This window comes from Furipterus horrens, unplaced genomic scaffold (assembly GCF_987537825.1).
Source record: "Furipterus horrens unplaced genomic scaffold, mFurHor1.1.pri manual_scaffold_12, whole genome shotgun sequence".
Classification (NCBI taxonomy): Eukaryota; Metazoa; Chordata; class Mammalia; order Chiroptera; family Furipteridae; genus Furipterus; species Furipterus horrens.
Window position 1 is genome coordinate 32,962,999 of NW_028327182.1, and position 12,805 is coordinate 32,975,803.

At 35.4% G+C, this 12,805-nt stretch overlaps 1 pseudogene; it reads left to right on the forward strand.

The window, feature by feature from the left end:
* The first annotated feature begins 4,737 nt into the window (after positions 1–4,737).
* Positions 4,738–5,245, forward strand: LOC149996005 (U6 snRNA-associated Sm-like protein LSm3 pseudogene; annotated as a pseudogene).
* The last annotated feature ends 7,560 nt before the right edge of the window (positions 5,246–12,805 follow it).

A 12,805-nucleotide genomic window follows, 5' to 3' on the forward strand; every position in this document is an offset into this window, starting at 1 on the left:
TAAGCCATTGGGATTAATATCCAGTGTCAGTAGAAATTTATCAGATGATAAATCTTGAAATTTATCAGCTTGATAAGTCTTGCCTTTGAAAATTAGTTTGTGCAAGGACTTTGAGTTGATTAAAACAGGGAGAGTGGAAGGAAAGCATAGTATATAAAGACATAGTTATTAATGAAAAGAAATTTGAATATGGAAAATAGAATATGTTGGCTAAAAGAAAAAAGTCAGTAAGATATAGTAATTCCATGACGAGAATGTTATTAATTATAATGGAACAGACAAGATTAGAGATCACTATTATAAAATTTGAATGAGTTTTATTTTAAATAAGTGTATGATCTTACTATCTAATATCTGAGAAGAAATGTTTATGTTACAATCTGAAATAAAAAATTCATTATTTATTTATATAATACCAAAAGTAGTTATGTAACATTCAAGTGAATTAGTCAGTCTTTGTTTTGCACCACAGAATCATAGCCATAAATGTTCAAACAAAGATGGCAGGAAATCAATGAGATATTCTTTAAAAAAGAAAATAAAACACATAGAAAGTGATACATCAGATAAAAAGTGCTCTATGCAAAAAAAGCATAGGTATTTCCCAATTCCCTGACATCCTATCTCACATCTGGTAAAGTTAAGACCATCACACATTCCAGAAAATGGTATTTTTGTGGCCCACTGAAAAAAAAAATGCATAAACCATCAAAAATTATTATTAAAGTAATTAGTATAATAAACTGATCATATGAATTTGAGGAGTTCATACTCATCTTCATCACCGCTGCAGGTTAAGGGTTTGACCCGAGGTGTGGCCTAAAACTATAGTTTCTAGTTTTTTTACTCAAAAACTCCTCTGAGGTTTTTTTAAAGATCATGACTCAGAAACCTATGCATGCAACATTTATTTGTAAATGTTATTTGTAAGTTTCCTGAAGGTTTTGCATGGACTCAAGTTTTAGAATCTCTGACTTAATCCCATATGCAAACCCTATATTTCTTTTCCATTAAGAATCAAATTACTAAGCATCACTAAGCCACTGCTCATTTTTCTCAAACTCAACTCTATACATTCAATTTTCAAAATATTGAAAAAGGTTTCAAATGCAAAAAAAATGTTCGACTTACAAAAGAAATTTAGTTTTTGAATTCTTGTCTCACTGTCTAATATCCATACCAATTTATTGATGATAAGTAGCTAAATAACCTTAAAAGAATTTTTTATTTCCTCGATTGCCAAAAGTGACTACTTTTCAATTATATTAAAAAATTAATCTTCATAGTTTCAATATAATTATATTCAAAACAGTATTTAACACTTTGGGGGCATTGCCAATGACAACAGCAAAATAGTTCCAAAGGAATTTCTACTTACCCCATCCCTCCTCCACCGCACACACACCACCCCCACCCCCACCCTCACCCCCACTCCCCTGTTTGAAGAACTGAGCAGGAAAAGACCTTCACAACAGCCAGGTTTACAGGAGAGGGGTTACAGCACTCAGTGAAGCACAGAAATAAGATAAGCCGCCAAAGGGTGTTAGGAAAGGTAGATTCACATACCCCCATCACCTCCTCCCCTAAGCCTAGGCAGCTCAGCTCAGAGAGAGACTAACATCTTCAGTTTGGAGGAAAGAATGGTGAGCACTTGACTTCCTTATGAGGCCCTAGGTAGCCCTAGGCTCAAGGCAGTGCCAGCCAGCTCCAGCGGCCCCAGACAGACCCCATGCCCCGGGGGTGGCTTCCATGAAGGAACTCCTAGCTGGCTGCTGGGAACCAAGGCGCCGGACTTACCGGCTCAAGTCCCAAGTCCCGTGGCTCCCGCCAGCTCCCCAATACCGGGCTCCCAGAGAGTTCCCATGAATCCAGGCGCTCAGCACGTTCCTAGTGCCTGCCTGATCCAGTAGCCCTATTAAGCTCCAGTGGACTCCGGTGGTTCCCATCACACCAGCTAGGGACCTGTGACCACACAAGGTTCCTGGTGAACTCCTACGGATACAGACTCACCTGCCTGAGCTGCTCTTTGCCAGCTCTAGTTGCCCACACAGCCCACCAGTCCCCATGCAGCCCAGGAGGTACCAGGTGCTTCTGCAGCTCCAGGCTGCTTCCAGGGCATCCTTCAAACTGAGACCTCAGCTTAATCCCAGTGCCCCTGCTCCTGCAGCACTTCTGTGCACTGATGGTGGGAATGTAAAGTGGTAAAGCCACTATGGAAAACAGAATGGAGGTTCCTCCAGAAATTAAAAATGAACTACCATATAATCCAGCAACTCCATTATTGGGTGTTTTTCTTAAGGAACCGAATCACTATACCCAAAGATAGCTGCATCCCTCATGTTTATTGCAATATTATTTATAATTGACAAGACATGGAAATAACCTCGGTTGAATGGATAGAGAAAATGTGAGATGATAGACTAGATAGATAGATAGACAGATAGATAGATACCATAAAATGTTATTCAGCTATTTAAAAAAGAAAAGAGAAGAAAATCCTGCCTTTGCCAACATTAGACGGACCTTGAGGGTATTATGCTGAGGGAAAGAAGTCAGACAGAGAAAGACAAACACTGTATGTTCTCACTCATCTGGAATCTAAAAAGCTAAACTGAAAGAAACAGAAACTAGAATGGAGGTGGTCAGAGGCTGAGTGGTGAAGGAAATTGGGAAATGTTGATGGAAGAGCACAAACTTCCACACACGGATGAAGTTGTTCCTTCATGATATAAAGTATAGCATGGTGTCTATAATTAACAACATCGTATTATGTGCTTGAAAGTTGTTAAGAGAGATCTTAAAAGTTATCACAACGCCCCCCCCCCCACAAGAAAAACAGATAATTACGTAAGGAGATGGAGGTATTAACTAACTTTATGTGGAAGACTGTTTCCTCACAATTATATCAACTTTGTGCATTATTAAACATTTGCATTATCTTAATCTTATAAAGTCAAACATTTTGGAGGTATCTAGAAATGTTTTTTAATAACGAACAAATACTTAATTTGAAATTCAATAAATTATTTTTTGTATCTATTTAAAAAAAAAAAAAGAGTATTATAATTAGCCAGCAAGTGATAAGGAATAAAATTTATTATACTATTTCATTTAAATTATACTAAATTTATTATACTCTTTAATTATATTACTAAACCTTCTACTTATATTTGAAAATATCAATCTTTTATGTCTGGAGTCTGAGCTCTTGGTTTACTTTCATTTAAATAATTCTCACTCTTTGCCTTCTCACTCAGCCTTCCATTATAACTGCTTACTTTGGAATTCTATACAATGCAGTTATGTTAAATACAAGTTAAATTTTCTATGTACATTTTAAAATTTTTAATTAATTAAAAAAAATAACTTTAAATTGAATTATTAAACTTATCTTGACTGTACTATAAAATATCACTTTCTACTTTCTAAAATTGAAGTACAATATTTCTGCCTACACTTGGTTCCTAAAATATGGTCACCTCAACTACATGATTCCACTTTTGTCTTCTAATTTTCTTTTATGTTATATACACCAAATTTATACTGAAAATAAAAACATTTTACAAGAAGAAAATCCATACTCAAGTGATTGCATTTCATTCTACTCTTCTCAAGAGTCTTGCAGCCACTTGAAGATGAAAAGATAAAGTTTTAAGCTCAATTTTTTCCTGAAGTGCTGCTCTGGGATTAAGTTTTCCACCTCTTTAGGAAGTTCAACTGAAATAACTTTGATTTATCAGTATTTTGTTTCTGTCCCAGTTTTGCCACACCCAATATAGCTTTAAGTTGTACTCGTGTTTCTAATGGACCCCATGCTCCTTAATACTCCAGAACCTGATTTCTTCATTTCCCTACACATACAAAACAGCAATTCTTTAATTGTATTATTTCGTCACTGTATCTGCCTCTACATTTTAAAAAGGAACTTTCTTAGCCAAAGTGTATCACACTCTTATATGCCATAGTTCCTTCTACAGAAAGTTCAAATACAAATAGAGCCAATAGTCATAATTACAAGATTGCCCCCAAGTCAAATTGCTTAAATGCCATGAATAAAATATTGCACCTGCCTTCCCACCTGCCCCTGAGATGGATTTACAATACTCTTAAAACCTAAATTACCAGACTTAAGTTCCCCTAGAATTAGTTCACAATTTTCCAGAGTTATTTATCAGGAAACCGCCAGTTGTTCCTCTCTGGACTGAAGCCAGATCACAGTAAAAGATCTAGACAAGAAAAACCATAATGCTTTAAAGAGTAGCTCACTGGCACTTGAGGCTGATTGTTACAAAAGTCTGGAGACACCAAAAAAAAAGATAAATTGAAACATCTCATTTAGAAATTTTCACTTGGTTATACTATTTCTCTGTCATTGCTATATGGCGAATTAAATTGTGTAAAAATTATGTTGCTATCAAGCAAACTGTTGACCATACTAATTTAATATGAAGAACAAATATTAGAATAGCATTCTTTTTTTTAATGTTAGATAGGATGAATGAAAGCCAGAGTAATAATAAAACTTTAAAGCTATATTGTCTAATATGATAGACCCTTTTCACATGTGGCTATTTAAATATAACATTTAAATTAATTAAAATCAAATAAAATTTAGAGGTCAGTTTTTTGGTTATACTAGTCAGGTTTCTAGTGCTGGACAGGCACACACATTTTCATTATCACAGAAAGTTATACTGGGCAGTGCTGCTAGAGAATAAAGAATTACATTCTAGGTTTTAAAACATGGCGGACGACGTGGACCAGCAACAAACTACCAACACCGTAAAAGAACCCCTGGATCTTATCAGGCTCAGCCTGGATGAGAGAATTTATGTGAAAATGAGAAATGACAGAGAGCTTCGAGGTAGATTACATGCTTATGATCAGCATTTAAATATGATATTAGGAGATGTGGAAGAAACTGTGACTACTATAGAAATTGATGAAGAAACATATGAAGAGATATATAAATCAACAAAACGGAATATTCCGATGCTCTTTGTCCGGGGAGATGGTGTTGTGCTAGTTGCTCCTCCATTGAGAGTTGGCTGAAACAAAGAATTTATCCTATATGGAAATTAGGAGACTTTGTGTGATGGCATCTTTAAATGTAGAAGATATTCAAAAGAGAAACCTGTGTAGATTTTGGTATTGAGAAATGGCAAAGGATTCTTCCACTCCTGAAATGAGTTTATTTGCATGTAACTCACAAATTCTTAAGCTCAATGGCATTTTTTTTTCTCTAACCTTTTACAATAAATGTAATCACTGCAGCCTTAAAAAAAAAAAAAAAAGAATTACATTCTAATTTAAACTGCACTTTATCCCTGGCTCAGTGGCTCAGTTGGTTGGAATGCCATCCCATACACTAAAGGGTTTCAGGTTTGATTCTAATCAGGCATGTTCAGGAGGCAACCAATCAATGTTTCTCTCTCTCTCCCTTCCCTTCACTCCAAATTCAATGAATATATCTTTCGGTGAGGATTTTAAAAAAATAAAAATTTTTAAATAAATAAATAAATGTCACTTTATATTGGAAAACAATTTTTCACTTTTAAATACACAGTAACACCTTAGTTACATATTTGCTCCCAGACTTGAAAACTGGCATGAATGCTTTTGAAAGGTCAAGGACAAAGATAATGATTAGATTAATCAAGATACACAAAACCTAGCTAATTTTTAACCAATAAATTTCCACTTTTAGATTTGCTTTAACAATGATCAGGTACTGCTTTCAGGGCACCTCTACAAAAATTTCTATATCCAAAATTGTAAGGTGTGAATTTACTCTTTCTTTTTAAGAGTGAAGAAAAAATAACATATAAAATGTCAAAATCAAATTGGCATCTTCATGAACTAAATATTTTTCATAACTACTAACAGAAGTATAATTATTTTTCTGCTACAGTTCTCTGTAGGAATAAAAAAATAGAAAGAAATCATATTTTTGGTTTTATATTTCTTTTTTAGAAATAATTTTTTTTTTAATTTTCAAGCAATTTTTTTTTAATCCTACATATATTTCAAAGGCTATAAATTACAGAGTTCAGTCCTGGCTGGTGTGGCTCAGTGGATTGAATGCAGGCCTGCCAACTAAAAGGTTGCTGGTTTGATTCCCAGTCAGGGCACATGCCTAGGTTTCAGTCAAGTCCCCAGTTGGGGGCGTGCGAGTGGCAACCAATTGATGTATCTCTCGCATTTTAATGTTTCTCTCTCATTCTCTCACTCTTCCCCTCTCTCTCAAAAGTAAATAAATAAAATCTTAAAAAAGAAAAACACACATTTAAGGGCAAGGAAGGAGAAGGGTCTAGTCAAGGAACAAGTATAAAAGATTCATGGACATGAACAACAGGGTGGGGATTGACTGTTGAGAGCAGGGCAGGATGAGTGGGGCAGGGGAGAGCAATGGGGTAAAAACTGGGACAACTGTAACTGAACAAAAATTAAATAAAATAAATAATAAATACAATGTATAAGTTTATATCAACAAATTAGACAACTTAGAAAATGTTTAAATAAATAAATAAATTACAAAGTTCATTTTTAAACCTACAAAAAATAATTTATAAACCCCCAGAAATAGAATAGAGCAGGGTATTTATGAGGCAATATTAATATAAATCTTTAAAAAAGCATTCAGATTGAACAACCTGAAACACTATCATTCTTGACAATAAAATCAAGAAAACAATCTGCTTTCTAAATATTACTAAACATATTTAATAAACTATGATGGGAGACCCAAAAATTGAATTTATTTACAAAAAAATGTGTATTTATTTTTACATATATAAACTTCAGTCATCTTCAAAGTACTCTCCATTGATGCAGTACACCTATTAAGATGTTTCTTCACTGCTCAAAACAATTTTTGAATTCGCTTGTGTACCTTGTAGCGTTTCTGCTGTTTTTTGTTTCACCTCTTCCACATCAGCAAAACATTTCCCTTTGAGGACTTTTTTCATCTGAGGAAACAAAACAAAGTCGCTCAGGGTGAGATCAGGTGACTAGAGAGGGAGGGGCACAATGGTCATGCCTTTCTGGTGCAAAACTGCTGAACAGTCAGCTTGGTGTGGGCAGGTGGGCTCAGAAATCACCCATGAGGAAATGGGCAAATGCATGGAAAGCGTTCTAAAAAAAATTCACTGAAGCTGGACACAGCCTTTCACAAAAATGCCGCTTGTGTACTGATACAGATGGGTTCCTAGAATGTTCACTTAGCGGGGGAGGCCTGTACAAGGGGCCTGTCCTCCAGAAGACAATCATGTTTTGGGGGTGAGGATTACCCCCTCATATTATAATTTTAAATTATTAAATGAGGTTTAGAACTAAGTTATTTTTCTCTAAAATAGAGATTCATAAAAAATTAGTTGTAAAGTAAATAAATTTAGTTGTAGTAGTTGCTGGATGCATGAATAGTTCAGTAGTTTTTAAGATACATTAATTTACATTCTTCTGTAAACAAATAATTTTACTATCTGTTGGTAATAATATTTTTCATAAATTGTAGCTGGGTTTTCTCCCTCTCTTCATATTTATTTATTGTCTTTTTCTACTTCTATTTTATTTATTTTTTATAATTTATTTATTTATTTGTTGTTTTGTTTATTTATTTATTTTTAGAGAGAGGGGAAAGGAGAGAGGGAGAGAAACATCACTGTGTGGTTGCCTCTCACTTGCGCCCCCAAGTGGGGACCTGACTTGCAACCTAGTCATGTGCCCTGACTGGGAATCGAACCAGCAACACTTGGCTCGCAGGTCTTTTCCTACTTTTAATTACCTAATGATTATATTACAATTTCCTGGAGTAAAGCTAGATACCACAATTAATGTAAACAACAGAACACATTTATGGACACATAATTGCCTTGCTGGAGTTTCTAAAATATATCATTATTTTTAATAACACATGTAAGTTATTCTAAATTACCATGATTATTACTTAATGTAATGTAATGAAATTTAGTATAAGTGATGGAGAGAATGAAATATAATGTATAACTGAAAATCAATGTGGGTAGAGATGCGTTTTGTTAAATGTACTTATTTCTACATGCCAAAGTTTGGGAGATAATTCCCCCACTCTACCCTTCTTCAGTTCTTCTGACAGAACTATTTATGAAATAATAAAATTGACACAAGACTAGATTAACAGGAGAAAAAACAAATTTAATACATGCTCATAGGAGAATCACAAATGATGCTCTGGTCATAAACTGCTCAACGAAGTAATCAAAGTAGGCACCTTTCTATACTTTTTAGACAAAGAAATAATACATTCGTGATAAATTGACAGGACAAAGAAAATTAGTATTTATTATAAAGGAATCTAAGCAGGTTTGCGTGTTCATTAGTGAGAAATTTAAATAAAGTTTGGGCTTTGGTAGCAAACTAGTAAAGGCATTAAAAGGTGTGTTGGCCAAAATGTCTGTTTAGTTTTTCCCATAAAATTAAGACACTACTGATTTGAATATTTTGAGTATGTTGGCTATCTCTTGCATGGTACAATGTTGATTGTTCTCAATTGATGTCTCACTTTGATCGCTATCAACTTCAACTGGTCTACCCGACGGTGGAGCAGCATTCAGCAAGAAATCTCCAGCAGAAAACTTCGCAAACCACTTTTGACACGTTTGATCAGTCACAGCACCTTCTGCATACGTTGCACAAATCTCCTTTTGCATTTCAGTCGCATTTTTACCTTTCTTGAAATAATAAAGCACAATGTGCCAAAGATGTTGCCTATTTTCTTCCATCTTCAATATTAAAATGGCTACACAAAAAAATTCACCTTTTAGAATGCATGCTTATGTGACAGCTGTTACAATACATTCTAACAAAATTGTTTCAAATGAAGTTAAAGACAACAAAGCACTGCTAGTCAAAAACCAAATGAACTTTTTGGTCAACCCATGCATGCTTTTTGGACTCCTCTGAGAATGTTGTTTATTCTTCATGAGTGAGGACAGTGATCTGTCATGAGATTTACTTCCTGCTTTTGAGGGGATTGAGTAGAGTGAGAGAGCTCTTCCTGCTACTGCTGCTTCCCAAGTAACTTTAGTTCAAAATAATTGCTATGCTACGCTGGGATATCTTGGGGCAGCCTATTGGAGGCTCCAACATCAATATATGATAATACATTTGTGGAAGTCCCACAGTGCCAACTGTGAAAGAATGTAATATAATGTCATTTACTTTGTAAATTAATCAATTCCATCATTTTTGGGGGGGGTATTTTGTTTTATTTTTTAAAGTATATTTTATTATGTTGTTACAGTAGTTCCAGTTTATTTTTCCCTTTGCTCCCCCCTGCACAGTAGCCCTTTTCTTCCAGCAATCCTACACCCCTTAGTTTATGTCCATGGGTCGTGCATATAAGTTATTTGGCTTCATCTTTTCCTATATTATTCTTAACTTCCCCCTGTCTATTTTGTACCAACCGATTATACTTCTTAATCCCTGTACCATATCCCCACTTCTCCCCCTCCCCACTCCCAGCTGATAACGCTCCAAATGATCCCCATACCTACGATTCTGTTCCTGTTCTGGTTTGCTTAGTTGGATTTTGTTTTTATTTTTTAGATTCAGTTGTTGATAGTTGTGAGTTTGTTGTCATTTTAGTGTTCATAGTTTTGATATTCTTTTTCTTAAGTAAGTCCCTTTGACATTTTATATAATAATGGCTTGGTGATGATGAACTCCTTTAGCTTTACCTTGTCTGGGAAGCACTTCATCTGCCCTTCCATTCCAAATGATAGCTTTTCTTGATAGAGTAATCTTGGTTGTAGGTCCTTGCTTTTCATCACATTGAGTACTGCTTGCCAGTCCCTTCCTGCCTGCAAAGTGTCTTCTGAGAAATCAGTTTATAGTCCTATAGGCACACCCCTGTAGGCAACTCTCTGCCTCTCTCTTGCTGCCCCCAGGACTCTATCTTTATCTTTCACCTTTGGCATCTCAATCATGATGCGTCCTGGTGTGGTTCCCTCTGGGTCCAGCTCACCCAGGACCTGCCATGCTCCCCAGACCTGTATGTCCATCTCCTTTGCAAAATTTGGGAAGTTTTCCTCATTTTTTTCAATTCTTTCTTCCTCATTCTGAACTGGTTGACTGTTTTATTCTTCCTTATGTTCCAAATAATCGATTTGGACCCTGGTTTTCTTCCCTTCACTGTTGGTATTGTGTGGATATTCCTTCATTTTACTTAGCATAGCCTTCACTTCTTCTCTTACACATCTGCCATACTCAAACATATTTCAAGCCGGTGAGCAGCTTTATCACCAGTGTTTTAAATTCTGCATCTGTGAGGTTGTCTATCTCCTCATCTGTTAGGTTGGCTATCTCTTCATCGTTTAGCTCTCCCACTGGAACCTTGACCCGTTCCCCCTTTTGGGCCATACTTCTCTGTCTCCTCATTCTGACAGGCTCCTGTGATTGTTTGCCTCTGTGTCCCAGGTAGAGCTGTCACTCCTGTTACCTTGTAAGGGGTGGAGCCTTAGGGATTAGTCAGTATAGGGTGACCTATTTCACCACGTTGTGGTGCGATTGTGGGGGAGGGGTCTGAGAGGGAACAATGCCGCCTGCCCAGCACTTTCCCCTCTTCCAGGCCCTTCTACTTCTGTATGGGACTGGCACCTCCCTAGCTGTTACCCTGGCTGTCGTTCCAAGAGTGGGTGAGTCTGTGGATGTTCTAGGACAATGGGGGCCCTTTAAACAAACAGACTCTTCTAAAGAACTGGCAGTTTCTGCCTCTACCCCAACCCCCACTGGTCTGCACAGTCAGAAGCAATGAGGCTTGATTTTCCCCAATGCTGGGACCGTGAGCAGCGAGGTCCAGTGAGGAGCTGGGAATGCTCCCCAGGTGTCCCTCCTGACTTTTTAAAACATATGACTGTGCTTTCTGCTGGTCTGCTCCTTCTGCCGCTGCTGCCACCACCACACTGAGTCCTCTCTGCCCCAGTCTGCTCCTCCTACCTGCCTGGATGAGTATTTCTTCTTTATGTCTTTGTTTGTTGGACTTCCATGCAGTTTGATTTTCTGGAACTTCTCGGTGTTTCTAGTTTTGAGGTAGTTGTATTCCTTCTTAATTGTGGAGGGAGACGAAGCATGTCTGTCTATGCCCCCATCTTGGCTGGAAGTTCAATTACATCATTATTAAAGTTACCTTGCAGAGAACAGCCTCCCTCCCACTTCATAATTACTCAACAGGTTATTCTTCCATTTATGAGTAGAACTACTTGCAGTTTTTTAAATCTCCACATGTGGCTCATTTGCAATGTTCCAAATTTTATGCATTTATATCTATATTTTAATGAATAGCCTTATTATTCTGATTTTCAAATTAAGTAACTCTTAAACAGTATCTAATCTTTTCAACTCAGAAAACTTAAATTAGTTACTTTTAGCTCACAAAACAAGTGATGATCACAAATGAAAGTACAAAAGCCCTTTTTTGTGTTGAATATGATGCAATAAAATGCATATTCATGTACATATAAATAACATCAGTAGTTTTTATTTCTATGGACAATTTACACCCAAATTATCTAATAAAGTGCTATTTATCCTCAACAGATGAACAAGTAATTTGGTTTTGGGTACTCAATACAATTTTAACTCTTGGCAAATTTAAGTAATATTTTGGAAAATTTGAAATATGTATGCATATTAAATTATACTGTTGCTTGAATAATATTGTTTTCTAAAATATTACAGTCTTTCAATAAAATATTATAATTTATATTCATTCAATTCGATGATGTCATATTCAATAGATGATGCGTGGCCCTATTAAAAAAAAGGGTCCATCCTTTAACTTTATAAAATTATCTTTTCCGTAGTTTATAAAATAACTATAACATGTCTTTTTATAAGTTAATTGGGGGAAGCGTACATTATAGTGCTAGACAAACACATATAAGTACATCCAAAATCTTAGAATACAGCAATTTTAATGTTTAATTTTAATGTTTAATTGTAAGGAGGATTTTATTTTTAATAAACCTAAAAAAATAGCATAATAATTATGAGACAGTTTTTCCAAAAATTAACTTTGATAATGGGTGGTTCTACGATAAGAACAAAAACAGTAAAATCCCATTTCTGATTAACCATATATTTCCATTAATAAAAATGTACATGGATGTAAGTCACAACATATCTCCTAGTCAGAAAGTATTTCTCAAATAAATTTAGGAGAAAATAAAAATGTTATCTTTCATTGGTAATAATCCTGGAATGACCATCTCCCATTTTCAGTTAAAATAGTCTCTTTTAAGAATATCTATGAACTTCCCCATTTGACAGATGTTATTGAGGCAGAAAAGACTGAAGGGAAAGGATGAGTCTCCTAGGGAGAGTAAAATAAGGAGCCTAGGATATAAGTAGTCTTGCTACATATTCATTATTAAGTGGTCATTATGCCATCACCAAGATGTTTTCAACAATAAAACAGTTACCAGGATGAAAATTTAGTTGTTAGAAATAACTTTTTCCTCCATAATATTATTCACATATAAGGCACTGCATTTTCTTAGGAGATTTTGGGTCAAACAGTTTACATGTTAATTGATTCTTTCAAGGTATTCTCAATAGAATTATATTAAAAATACAGATTTAATTTCCAGACTAGCTTTAAAAATCTGCACAAATTGTGTGTGTTTATATGTATCGTATACACTTATGTATGCTTTATGGTTCATTTTGCTTCATATTAGACTAAAAAGCCCTTTCTAATATTCTGATTTTATTATTGTATACTGATGATAGAATGCTTTTATAGCATTATTTTAAAATTGTTTTTTCA